Below are 12,192 nucleotides of genomic sequence, written 5' to 3'. Positions count from 1 at the left end.
AGGAGCAAAGCTAGACTCCGCCACCTCCAGCCCACCGAAAATGGCACTCTAGCAACGCACCACCCTCATTTTGCTCCTTGTTATCCCTCTTTGCCAATTCCCATCGTCGTGCCTCGCTCGAATGGTGATCCGCTAAACCCCCGTTGCTGCCGGGGCCATGGCTGTCCATCTCTGACAGCCATATCCTCCTCAGCAAGGACCGCCCCGACCTCTTACCTGTTACGCTCGGAGCCATCTCTAGCAACACTAACTACTAACATGTCAGCGTGAGCCCTCTCCCCATCATTTTCGCTCTCCTACACTAGGCATGCATAACCATGTGAGTGGATGCGTTGTGAATTTGTGCGTGAATATCTGTGCATGTTGGCATGAACTCGAGTTGTTTTCTACCGAAAAAGGCTCACACCCTGCTTTATAGATAACGCAACGATCATACAACTCGACACCACACCATATACACCCGAGACAGGATATAACAATGCAAAATAACAGCGACACCACCACAACCCACTCCAAGATCACAACAAGAATACAAAGAGTGTCCTACAAGAAGCGGTCGGAGTACTCCACCATGACAGAGGTGTCACAAAGAGACGACGTTGCACCCGATGAATCATGGACTCCAAGACGGTGCCTTCAGGAAGGGCACGACACCAGAGCACCGCCACCGCCAATTCAAAAAAATCATGGGTTTCACGAGCAAACCGAAGGAGGAGAGTAGCCGCAACGCCGCCTTCACGAAGGTAACCACGTCTACAGTTGCCGCTGCCATTGGCCTGGTGCAAGCCAAACAAGGATTACCCTATCGCACGCACTCTCCGTCTCCGAGACCACTATTGGTCGCTGAACACCGGACACCATGCCGCCCGGACGCCCATGGCAGGGGTAGCTGCTCGTAGCCAGCTCCACCCATGACCCACGCCGCCACACCTAGCAACATGTGCCGGTCGCAGCCTGCGCTGCCCGTGCCACCATGCCGCCCGTCACACCGCCGCCATAACACCATCTGTAACCGCTTCGGCGCACTAGCATGTCCGTTTTCCAAGGCGGTGTCCATGCCTGCTCGATCTGGCCCAGGCCTGACCTCCTGTGCATGGAAGACAAAACTTCCCCGTCGCCGCCTACGCCGACCGGGCTTTGCCCGACCACGCCCTTTTTCAACGATTAGGGAGGAGGGAGAGTGGGAGGGGGAACCCCGACGACGGTGGCTAGGGTTACCCTCCATAGCTCACGGGAGCGACGCAGAAGGAAGAGGGGAAAGAGGGGAGGCCTCCTGACTAGCTCACCACTCGAGTTGTTTTCTTAGTAGCAAGGAGTGTACCGGAGCACACTGTCCATGGTTGAATTGCTGGAAGCTTTCGCCCTCAAGGCAGCCCAAAAAGCAATCACGACTTAGGTGTAGAATGCACAATTAGACTTTCTTGCGACAGTTTTAGTAGCTAATGAATTAGAAATACATACATTCATGTGTGTTAAGACTATTTCTCCTCTAATTTGGCAAAAGCAAACTGGTCTAGAATGGAACAAATGGGCATTTCAGTGATTTGTTATCGATGCCTCACAACCATCACAAAAAAACCAAAGCTCACATATTAAATCTATTAGAGGAAATACTCTCAACATAGTTAAAACAAGAGCACCTGACCGAACCACATAACTGGACGTTGTTTATAACAGCGTCTGGCCATGGACATCATTCGCAATAACGTCCAGCCTGGATGCCGTTGTCAATAGCATTCTTCCTATTTTTCAAATTTCGGCCCAACCATGATCAATTTTCTAATTGCTGCTGTACTAATTACTAGTAATAAAAAAATCGGGCCTCATCAGAGCACCAATGGAACGGCATGACTGGATGCCGACGATACTACCGTCTAGACCTGGACGCTGTTAGCAACAGAGTCCATCATGGACGCTGTTATTCATGGCGTCCTTCCTATTTTTGCAATTTCCACGGACCCTTTACCAGTTTTGGAATTACAAAATTTTCATTTACTGTTAATTAAAAAATGGGCACATAGTACGTGAATCAATTTATAGTAATAATTATTTGCGTGGATGGTTCTGGAAATCCATACAATTAATCTTTATTTATATGAGGCTCTTGAATGCTCCAAAGCGAATCTCGGTTAGGAAGGTTCTAGTGTATCCAGTGTTGCATACTTTGTCTATATTTATTGGTAGGGCCGGCACAAATTGAACGTACAAAGGATGAAGGGGGTGTCACGCTATCCACGTGTCGCTATGAATAGTCCGTGAGCGAGCGGCCCGCATCCCCCCCACCCCCACCACGAGCCGTCAGCCCGCATGTCCGCTCGCACACCAGGCGCCGCTCCCCCGCTCCCCCGCTCCAGCCGCCTCTCCTCCGCTCCCCTCCCCTCTCACGAACCCTAGCGCCGCCACACCCCGCGCAGCAGCCACATCCCTTCCCGCTCTCCGCTCGCCGCGCAGCCGCCGCATCCCTGCCCGCTCTCCACCCACCTCGGTCGCCCCCTCCCACACCTCTCCTCTGCCCCGAGACCCCCAGCCACCCAACCCCAACTCCGGCGGTCTCCTCTCCCTCCAGCGCCGCCGCTCTACCCTCTTCCGTGACCCTCACCTTCCTCACTCTTCAAAGGAAGGGATGGGAAGGGAAGGGGAGGGGAGGCCCTAGATCGAGCGGAGCGACACAGCGGCACCGGCACGGGTGCGCCGTCGTCTACCTGGTCCTCGAACCGGCCATTCCCCTACTAACCATGGCCTCCCCCCCTCTCTCTCTGTATCTCCCACACGGCGGCGCGGTGCAGCCGGCGGCGATGGCTTTCTGGCAGGCACGCCACTTCCTGTTTTGCGGCGTGTGCGGCACCCTCCTCGACTTCAACTCCCAAGAATCCTTGTGTGTTGTGTCTGAAAATCATGTGGCTAATGCAAGACATGCCCCTTGTTTTCTCAAAATCAATGAATGGTTCCAGGCAAATAACTAGGTCTGCAAGAATGATTTTATACGTTCAATGCTCGTTCAGTTTGGTGCTTGTTTGAATGTTTCTGCATTAAGCTTTCTTAGACTCCTCGAATTCAACTGAGCCAGCGGTTATGAATTCACAGTATACTTGATATACTCCTCAAATTCAACTGAGCCCGCGGTTATGAATTCACAGTATACTTGATATAGGGCAATATCGATGTCTTCTGAACCTTTAGATCAGTATTTCAAAAGAGCATCAACGGAGTGAGAGTTCATTTCTTTAGAGCATTTGTTATAATCCGCCATTTTGTATCTGCCAATTGCCATCAACTGAGTGAAAGTTCATTTCTTTAGAGCATTTGTTATAATCCACCATTTTGTATTTGCCAATTGCCTTAATTTTTCTCTATCCACTAGGCCCTCAGCATTCTTAGAAGGTCGTCTCATAATTTCTGTGATTCTTCCCTCTATAGGTGGCTTAAAATGGAGGCTTGCATGCCCAAGGCAGGTGGTTAAGGCCCTCTTTAGTTGGTGTGGCAGTGGTGAGTGGAATGCACGATGCAGCAGCCTGGAGAAGTGGCCAACACGGCTTAGGAAGCGCCCCACCTGTGAAGCGATACATCTGATGCCAACATACCAAGGTGAGCATCGCCTACTTCCCCACTCTGTATATATGCAAGCCTGTGTGATTTACTCTGCTTCTTCCTCCCCTTTTAATTAATTAATCTCTTACTGAGCAGAGCATGCTCTTTAGGTTGTTAGCACAAATGATATAGTTGAATTAGTCTTCTTTTACTGGTGGTTTTTGGTAATGACTTACTATGCTTCACATATTTGGAAAAGCCTATGCATTTACATTTCTGCTGTCAAAGAAACACGTTCTTAAGGTAACTGCAGGCAAACCAACAAATTCGACTTCCGTTGTGCACATGTTGTTTTATTGAATGTCACACCTACTTTCTGCAAGATATGACTTTGCCGGTCTCAAGTATTACTTTCACTTATTCGATGGTGTTCATATAGCACATTGGTTTATGGTAATGTTTGATGTAATTTCATAGCATCCTTACAATTTTCTTTTGTTCATCTGGACATCCATGTAGGGACTTGAACTCATGGACAAGGCATCATCCTTATTGCAAGATATAATCCTGGCCGGCGGAAGTACAGTGACACAAAGAACCTGGGCGCCGTCTGCTTCCTGCATCGGCAAGCAAGCGGCGGAGCTTCCAATGGGCAGAAATGCGTGCATGTTGGACTTATGACATAACTGAAGTATGTAACTGTATTTTGTTATTCCATCTCTTTCTTATTTTGTTATGTGCTTATACTTCAAACATAGGTTAGGGACCTAGAATACATCCTGTGCGGTTACCATCAAAGTTGTAGTTGTAGGTTATAGTTACTATCCTTCAGAAATAATCACGAGTTGGCCTATCATTGTTGCCAGGAACGCACATTATTGCCCTTATTGTGTACGTTCATTTTTCCTTAAAAAAAGGTAATGCACACGACACGATAGGGATACATCATGCACAACATCGGAAAATGCTATATAAAGGAGGAGAGTCTTACAATACATCTTGCTAAATTATGGTGTGTCTCTGTAGTACCCAAGGGTCCAAGAGAGTCTTACAATAAAATGCTACATATAACTAAAAGAGGAGAGTCCCTGCTGTGAGTAGCAAGTCAATTTCTACCAGGGAAAACTAATAAATTCATTTTGTTTTTCAATGCTAAATTTACTCGAAGATTATATTTCTGTATTTCCAATATGGTGTGGAATGAGCGTACTGTAATAATTATGGATAACTTGTCGCTTCTGACAAAGTGCTCCACACACGACAATGTCGGGACGATAACTGCATGACCAAGGGATCCAGCGGCCGCTGCTGAGCTGGGCTCGAGATTCCTCGGCTAGATTTAATCATCGTGCACGAGTCGTCCAAACTCTATCGTCCCCGTAGCACTGCTCCAAGCTAATAGTCTGGGTGTGTGTCTTCTTCATTTTTACGTTCATCAGTTTGTACTTTTTTTGAAATATTCAATATATTTGACAGTAGGTCTGGTTTTGCCTATCTTTCCTTGGTGTTGCCTCCAAATTGATTTCTTTTTTTCTTTCAAGCTACAACAGTGAGTTCACCTAAGTATCTTGATGTGTCCTCGTATATGTTTGGCTTTTTGTTGGAATGTTGTTGGTTGTCCTGTGAAGCGACACTTCTGATGCCAACATACCAAGGTGAGCTTCACCTACTTCCCCACTCTGTATATATGCAAGCCTGTGTGATGCACTCTGCTTCTTCCTCCCCTTTTAATTAATTAATCTCTTACTAAGCAGAGCATGCTTCAATGATCTGTGGCTCCGAAGGGAATTTACTACTAGGAACATATGCAATGTTTGGTTATCTATGTCCATCTAACTGTCAAAAACATCTGTGGAATGCAAAATGGACTGTGTAATACTTCTTGAAGAGGCAATGCTTGTTATCTGTATGCAAGTTTCTAACCGCATTAGCAGGAAAAAGTTTGGTTTCTGTTAGTGTAATCTTCAATATATCATTTTTGCTGCTTGGAACCGGACCTTCGAACTTCTGTTCCGCATGCTATTTATTCTCCGGTGAAGTAGTAAAATAAATGCATAGTCTGCCGGCCCTCGCTAAGAGCCCAGCTGATTTAAAATGTGCCAGTGTGCTCCTTCTGTATCTACATGTGATGCACATTTATGTCTGACCAATCCATTGGATTGAATTTGTACTGCAGGTTTTACTAAAAAAATCCATTACCATCACAAGCTGTATGTGGCACGGGTGCTTATTTAGGCAATGCGTAGTCTTAATGTGAGGAGGTGCCGAGATACACGAGGGGTTGGAGCAGGACTGCGGGAGGAGGCGAGGATATGTTTTGTTTCAGATCCACCTGATTAATCCCAAATTTTTGCAAGGTCTGCTTCTTATGCAGAGCTTTCTTTCGATGAGCAGCCTAGCCAATTAATTACAGTTAGTCCTTTTAGTTAGATTTAGTATTAGGTGAATTATTTGCTTCTGTGTCGATGAACAAATGAGTCTGATTTATTTTTGCTTTAGATTATTATCGTTTTCGATGTTGGTTTGAAGTTAAAAGTGAGAAAGAGATTAGGTGACAGGGATATTGTGTGACAAACTTTTATTTTGTCTTGTGTTTAATCCTATTTAGCTTTTGTAGATAACTCTATGATAGCATCTGTACTGACAACAGTTAGATCGTGTATGTCGTAGAATGTTGAGTGCTTGAATTAACTTGATGACCACAATAATTTGTATAGCTGGAAGAAATAGTGATTATATTCGAATCACCTCCTTTTAGCTAAGAGTAGTAGGCAATCTCATTTTAGCTAAGAGGGGCAGGCAAGTGTGAGTCAAATAAAAGGAATGCAAGAACTCAAATTTAGCCTGATAGACGGTTATTTAAATAATTCTATTTTACTTTATGGGAATTGCACAATGTAGATATTCATAGTGGAATGGGCTTCTTTTCTTCCATAATGTATTTCATCAGCATGGTCTCCAACTCCTCATCTTGAAACATTAGTTTGGAGATTTCTAGAGAAAATAAAATTCTTGTAATAATTTCAGATTTTACATGATCAGTAGAGTAGGAAGGCTTTCAAGAATTCGTAAGATAGTCTTGAACACTTCTCAAACTGAAAGGATCATATACTGACGCAAACAATTTATGTATTGTTTTGTGCCAGTTTGGATTACTCTAAGCAATTCTCTCCGGAGTTGAGAGTACTCTGAGCACTGCCCATAGCGCGCCACGACGACTGTTTGCACATCAGGAGCCTCGCGACGCAGGTCATCTCTCTCCTTTCTCCTCCTCCAGCTTCCCTCCCTTCAGGTCTCATTGTAGCCTTTATGTGCGAGAGGCTTGATTATGGGCATAAGCAGAACAGTTTTCCATTTCATTGGTGCGTGCGCAAAGAGCAATGAACTCAGAAGGGTTTCTTTTCTAATGTGATTTGCTTCATTCCTAAATATAACTCATCGTCTGTGCCCTCTTTTTGGTCCATGACATGGATATTCCTATTGAAACAAAGGTCTGGAATTCACAGTTTGATGGATTGGTAGTCGTTACAGTATTCCTCATTTTCCTGTTTGCCTGGTCTCCCATTGCTATGTTGGATGAAGTTTGCTTGCTAGCTTTTCGTTTACTATGAGAAGTTACATGCATGAGGCATGATAGATGCATTCCTCATATTCTTTCTATCTGCTAACTTTGACTTCCTTTTTTCTCATACATATATTGCTCCTTCTACAGTCCTCATATGACCACATCCTCAGAAGACAATATCAAGTCTGCTTATTCATGCATGCACACCCTCAGAAGACCACAATCGGCCTGAGAAATCTTCTCTGCTCAAACTATGTATGCTTATCTACATGAGGCATCTCTGCCTATGTTGCTTGCTTTTTGAAAGCATTGTAAATGGCTATCAAAACTTCTTATAACGCTATGTATCAGCATCGTACCTAAGTATATATTTCCTTGTGACTAAATATTCTGACGAGCTTGCTTCGAATGCTTGGTTTGCTCTCCGCCCTTTGCGCCATTGGCGCAACGGGTCATCTAGTATATAGAAAGAAGGCTTGCTCCGGTGCTTGTAGTCGTCGCTACATGGTCAATTGACCATGATGTATTTTTTATTATTTCTAGTGTTCTTTATACTGCCATGACAATCGATAAATAGATTGGAAGTTTTCTCGCAAAAAAGGGGGTTAGAGCCTCGGATATTTAATTCTACTTCCGGGAGCAGTTGCTCCTAGGCTCTTTTTCTTGCAAATGTAAAAAAGGGACAAGTTGTATACATAGTATGTTCATATTCAATTCTTATCTGCAAATTTGGGGGGGGGGGGGGGGGGTGCGGGGGCTTAGGCATTTCGACCTGTGAAAAAAAACAAGTGGAAGGTCAGTATTTTGGCATTTTTAGTCCACTGAACTTTTTTTCACTGGTGAAACACTGCTATTCCGTTTCGCATGAAAAATTGCCAAGCACACTTGGGATACAATCAGAACATCTACAAAGAGAATCATTTTTTAGACCCTTTTACTATTTTTTTTAATTATACTATTCATCCGGGAGCAAATACTCTCCCTAGAGCCCAAACACTGCCTTGGGCCTAGAAGTGCTGGCCGTTGGGATGTCTATATTTCAATGGTTTGTCCAAAGTTATGCATGTATGCCCCTTTGAGAACTGGGGCTGGATTAGGGTTAGAGCCATCCTAAGCCCTAGCCCTATGCCCACCCTCAACTATGAGACTAATTTCCTTCCCTAAAACTGAAAGTAATTTTTCTTTCTAAAATCATTATCTGGCAAAATATTAACCATTTATTTATGTAACTTATGCTGTCTCCGTTATTGGAAACAATCACATGTATAGCGTCATTCGCTACCTGATCTTTACACACAACATGAACCATTGTGCTTGTATAAATTTATCGAATATTCTATACATATCAATTTTCTGTCTATATGATTTGTAGATTTTAAATCATCGTGCCTTCTGGTAAACAGTTCCATAATTAAGATGGGTGATGGCCAAGATAGATGGGGTAAACATTTTTTGCATAGCTAGGAAGTCATAAGTACCAGCGGCAAACATAGGTTTGCACACTTCCAGCGGACCAACAAATGACAAACAAAATATTATGAATTGTAATTTCTTACATCATGTGTTCATTAGTATTATATACACCACTTTGTCGGCTGGGAGGCGTATCGAAAAAAAACTATTTCCGCATACTGTTCATCCTTTCAAGATAAAGCCACACGTTTTGACACATGCAAAACTAGAACGTGATGAGCACCATTGTCGAGACATATAGTCTCATTAATGACGTGCATGCACAATGCCAGCGTGCCTGAACATATCTTTTCCGAAAAATATATTCTCATGTTTTTCCTTCTGCACGGTATATTTTTCAATAAAAAAATACAATATATCAACATCGAGAAGATATTAAATACACCTAGTCTCTGCACCAATACGATCTCAAGAGCTACTCGAGAAATCAAGGATGCACACTGTAAAAGTATTGCAAAAGAAAAGAAAAGGTGACCAAGAGAACAACTGCAACAAACAAAAACAACAACCATCAATGATAATCCATAGGTAACTTGATAGGTGATCCAACAACGACGCCTCTAGAAAGGGAACGATTTTTATGCAAGAGCACCATCGTCATTGGACCCAACCACTTAGACCGGATCATGAGTTTTTATCCTGGAGGAGTCTGAGTAAATTGCATGCAATGCATGCCTTAAACAAGGAAACACCGCGTGAAATAACACCATTGGTAGGTTCAACTAGTGAAAGTCGAACCTGGAGTTTTCATCCTTGGAACTCGAACCTCTACACTCAAAGATCATCACCTAGCTAACTCATTTACTTTCCCTCAAAAAAAAAAAGCTAACTCATTTACTCCATCCGTTTTATAATGTAGTGCATATTTTATTTTTCAAAAGTTAAACATGTCTATGTTTGACCAAGTTTGTAGAATAAACTACCGACAACTAAAATACTAAATAAATAAAATACAAAATACAATTTATGATGAACATTGGATACACATATGCATCGTGGATGCTGGTATTTCCCCCCCTATAAACTTGGGCAAACATAGACATTTTTGGAACAGAGGGAGTATTCATTTACATGAGCTCCACGCTGTACCATGGTCTCGCCTGCTAGCATGCATGGGCAATACCATGCGGCAACAAAAACCGTGGCCCTGTGCCTAACTCAAAAATGGGCCCTACTTCTCTTGAATATATAGCTATAATATTATGTATGCAATAGTGTCTTATACAGAATTGGAATATATTTAGAATCATACTTATTGAACTATTCAACTCTTGGTTGGATAATCTTTCGCCGGATCAATCACAAGTTCAGAACGGCTCAGAACTAAAATGAGGCAAGATTTAAGCTTTCCATTTGGTTTGCCTTGTTCCCTGTTACTTCTAAATTTTTACGTCCCCTTTTCGGTTTAGTAGATTAATAAGTATAAATTACATTGCGTTTGAGTACTACAAGATGATGCCATACACACCCTGGTAATTAGAGCAACTAGAAAGAGGGCATACTGTGCGGTCCGTGGAACTCATGGCCTTAAGCAATGGACGTCAAACTCTTGGGCGACTATCGAGGGGTGAAGGGACAGGCGAGGGCGAGACGCCGAGTCGCACGGGCATGTCACCGAGAATGATCGTACCGAGACAAAGGCATGATGCGTCGAAGTCAAACTTATTTTTGGAATTGGATACAATCAGATGGACGGTCATTGACATGAAAACTACCGTAACAAAGGGGAGATTATGACTACGACTATATACCTCCAAAGTCTTCCGAGAGCCACAACTAAACTTGTCGATGTTGCACCACCGTTGCTCACGCCAATAATGGCCAACATCGAGAAATCCAACCATGCATTACCTGCAAAGCCTGGTAGAAAAATACATCTCATTGAATTTGCCGCAATCGTACACTGTTGCATACGAGGAGACTGACAATCGCGACAGACATAACGACGCCGGCGGCGGCACGCGGGGGGGGGGGGGGGGGGGTGAACCAATTTAGATAGGTAGCCTCGGTAGTACTGCCAGACCAAGGCGAAGACTTTGCTCACATAGTTAGGCTTGAAGGAAGAGGTTGTCAAACTCAAACTGACAAAGAGAAAGGGCCCAAATTCGATAGTGGGGCTTGTTCGGCAGGGAAAAAAGAAACATGCCTATTCCATACCATAGGAACTTGTCGTGAGGAACAAAAGAAGTACTATATATCTTTGGGAACTTGAGGCAATTGAAGGCTATTCGACAACCAATTTTTTTGGGCCGAGGATTATCAGGCCTAATGGCCCGAAGTGCTAGTAATTATTGGGTGGGGGGTAGGTGGGGCAGAAATTGGGAGCTCTATTTCGTTACCCGGAATGCACGCCAGTTGGTCCAGGCCTGGTTAGTACCAGCGCATCTCCCCAACTATATCCTATTTACTTTCTTTTTTAAACCGAGGACTACTTTTAAGCATCTTTTTCTGAATCAAACAAATCACAAAACTACACAATTTACTATTATGTGTTTTTACATACTAAACCGTAGTCATAAACAATACCGACCCACCTAGCGAACCGTCATATTTACGCGTTTTAATTTAGGACCATGTTTTTAAACTTCATTTCCCAAACAAACAAATCACAAAAACAATACCCATGCATAACACTATAAAACAACTTAGATTTTATAATTTTGAAACAAAAACCAAAATTTACATGTGATTCTTCGTGTGTCTCAATAGCCGAGGGAGGGGTGGAAATCGGGGGCTCTGTTTCGTCACCGGGAATGGACACCCATTGATTCGGGCCTGGTTAGTGCCAGCGCATCTCCCCAACTATCCTATTTATGTATTTATATCGGCAATAATGCTGAATATTAGTCCCTTGTGCTGGCATGCGTGGTGCATGCCGGCCTATATGAAAATTGTACCGTCGTCGTAAACACTATGGATGCACCTAGCCAGCCGTCCGTATTTACTCTCTTTTTTAACTTAGGAATACATTTTAATCATCTTTTCTCAATCAAACAAATCATAAAACTATACCCAATTCACTATTATGTGTGTTTACATGAGCCCAAAATACTAAACTGTAGTCATAAACCCAACAGACCCCTCTACCAAACCGTCATATTTACGTGTTTTAATTTAGAATCACCATTTTATGCCTCATTTCCCAAACAACAAATCACAAAAAAAACATCCATAACCCTATAAAACAGTTTTTATTGCATACTACTTTGAAAAAAAAAAACTTACCTGTGGTATTTCGTGTGTCTCAACAGGCAGACAGAACCTGGGACAGTCTGAGCTGTGCGCCCCCACCGCCCAGCGGTCGTTATCACATGATGATGCCCGGCGCCCCCGGCGAACCGAAGACCGTGATAGTTCAACGTTACCAGCCACACAGAAAAAAAAAAAGCATAACAAATTTGCCGCGGTCCATCACCGGTCGCTGTCCGCGGCAGTAAACAGAGATAATGCACCCCCGGGGAAGGACACCGATGCCAGCCAAGACATTAACTACTGAAAAAAAATCAATGAATTGTACTACCACCCAAAATAAGCGGTGGGAAGAGCGGGAAAAAGGTAAAATATTCGCCTCGATGTCATCAAAGCCCACCTCTAATTATTATTTATTTATTAATTCCTTACGGTAA

The 12,192-nt window shown here is 43.5% G+C and overlaps 1 long non-coding RNA gene across 8 annotated transcripts; it reads left to right on the top strand.

The window, feature by feature from the left end:
* The first annotated feature begins 2,275 nt into the window (after window positions 1-2,275).
* Window positions 2,276-7,502, top strand: LOC123060600 (uncharacterized). 8 transcript variants are annotated; one of them, XR_006428044.1, is made up of 7 exons: window positions 2,276-2,963; window positions 3,418-3,585; window positions 4,048-4,935; window positions 5,079-5,183; window positions 5,705-5,885; window positions 6,675-6,777; window positions 7,241-7,502. It is a non-coding gene; the product is annotated as an uncharacterized lncRNA (long non-coding RNA). The 8 variants fall into 8 exon arrangements; XR_006428047.1 differs by having other exon boundaries at window positions 2,277-2,963; window positions 4,048-4,219; window positions 5,070-5,183; XR_006428048.1 differs by having other exon boundaries at window positions 4,048-4,219; window positions 5,079-5,885.
* The last annotated feature ends 4,690 nt before the right edge of the window (window positions 7,503-12,192 follow it).

This window comes from Triticum aestivum, chromosome 3A (genome assembly GCF_018294505.1).
Source record: "Triticum aestivum cultivar Chinese Spring chromosome 3A, IWGSC CS RefSeq v2.1, whole genome shotgun sequence".
In the NCBI taxonomy this organism is placed as follows: Eukaryota; Viridiplantae; Streptophyta; class Magnoliopsida; order Poales; family Poaceae; genus Triticum; species Triticum aestivum.
The sequence above is the reverse complement of the archived record's forward strand: the minus strand, read 5'-3'. Positions and strand labels throughout refer to the sequence as shown.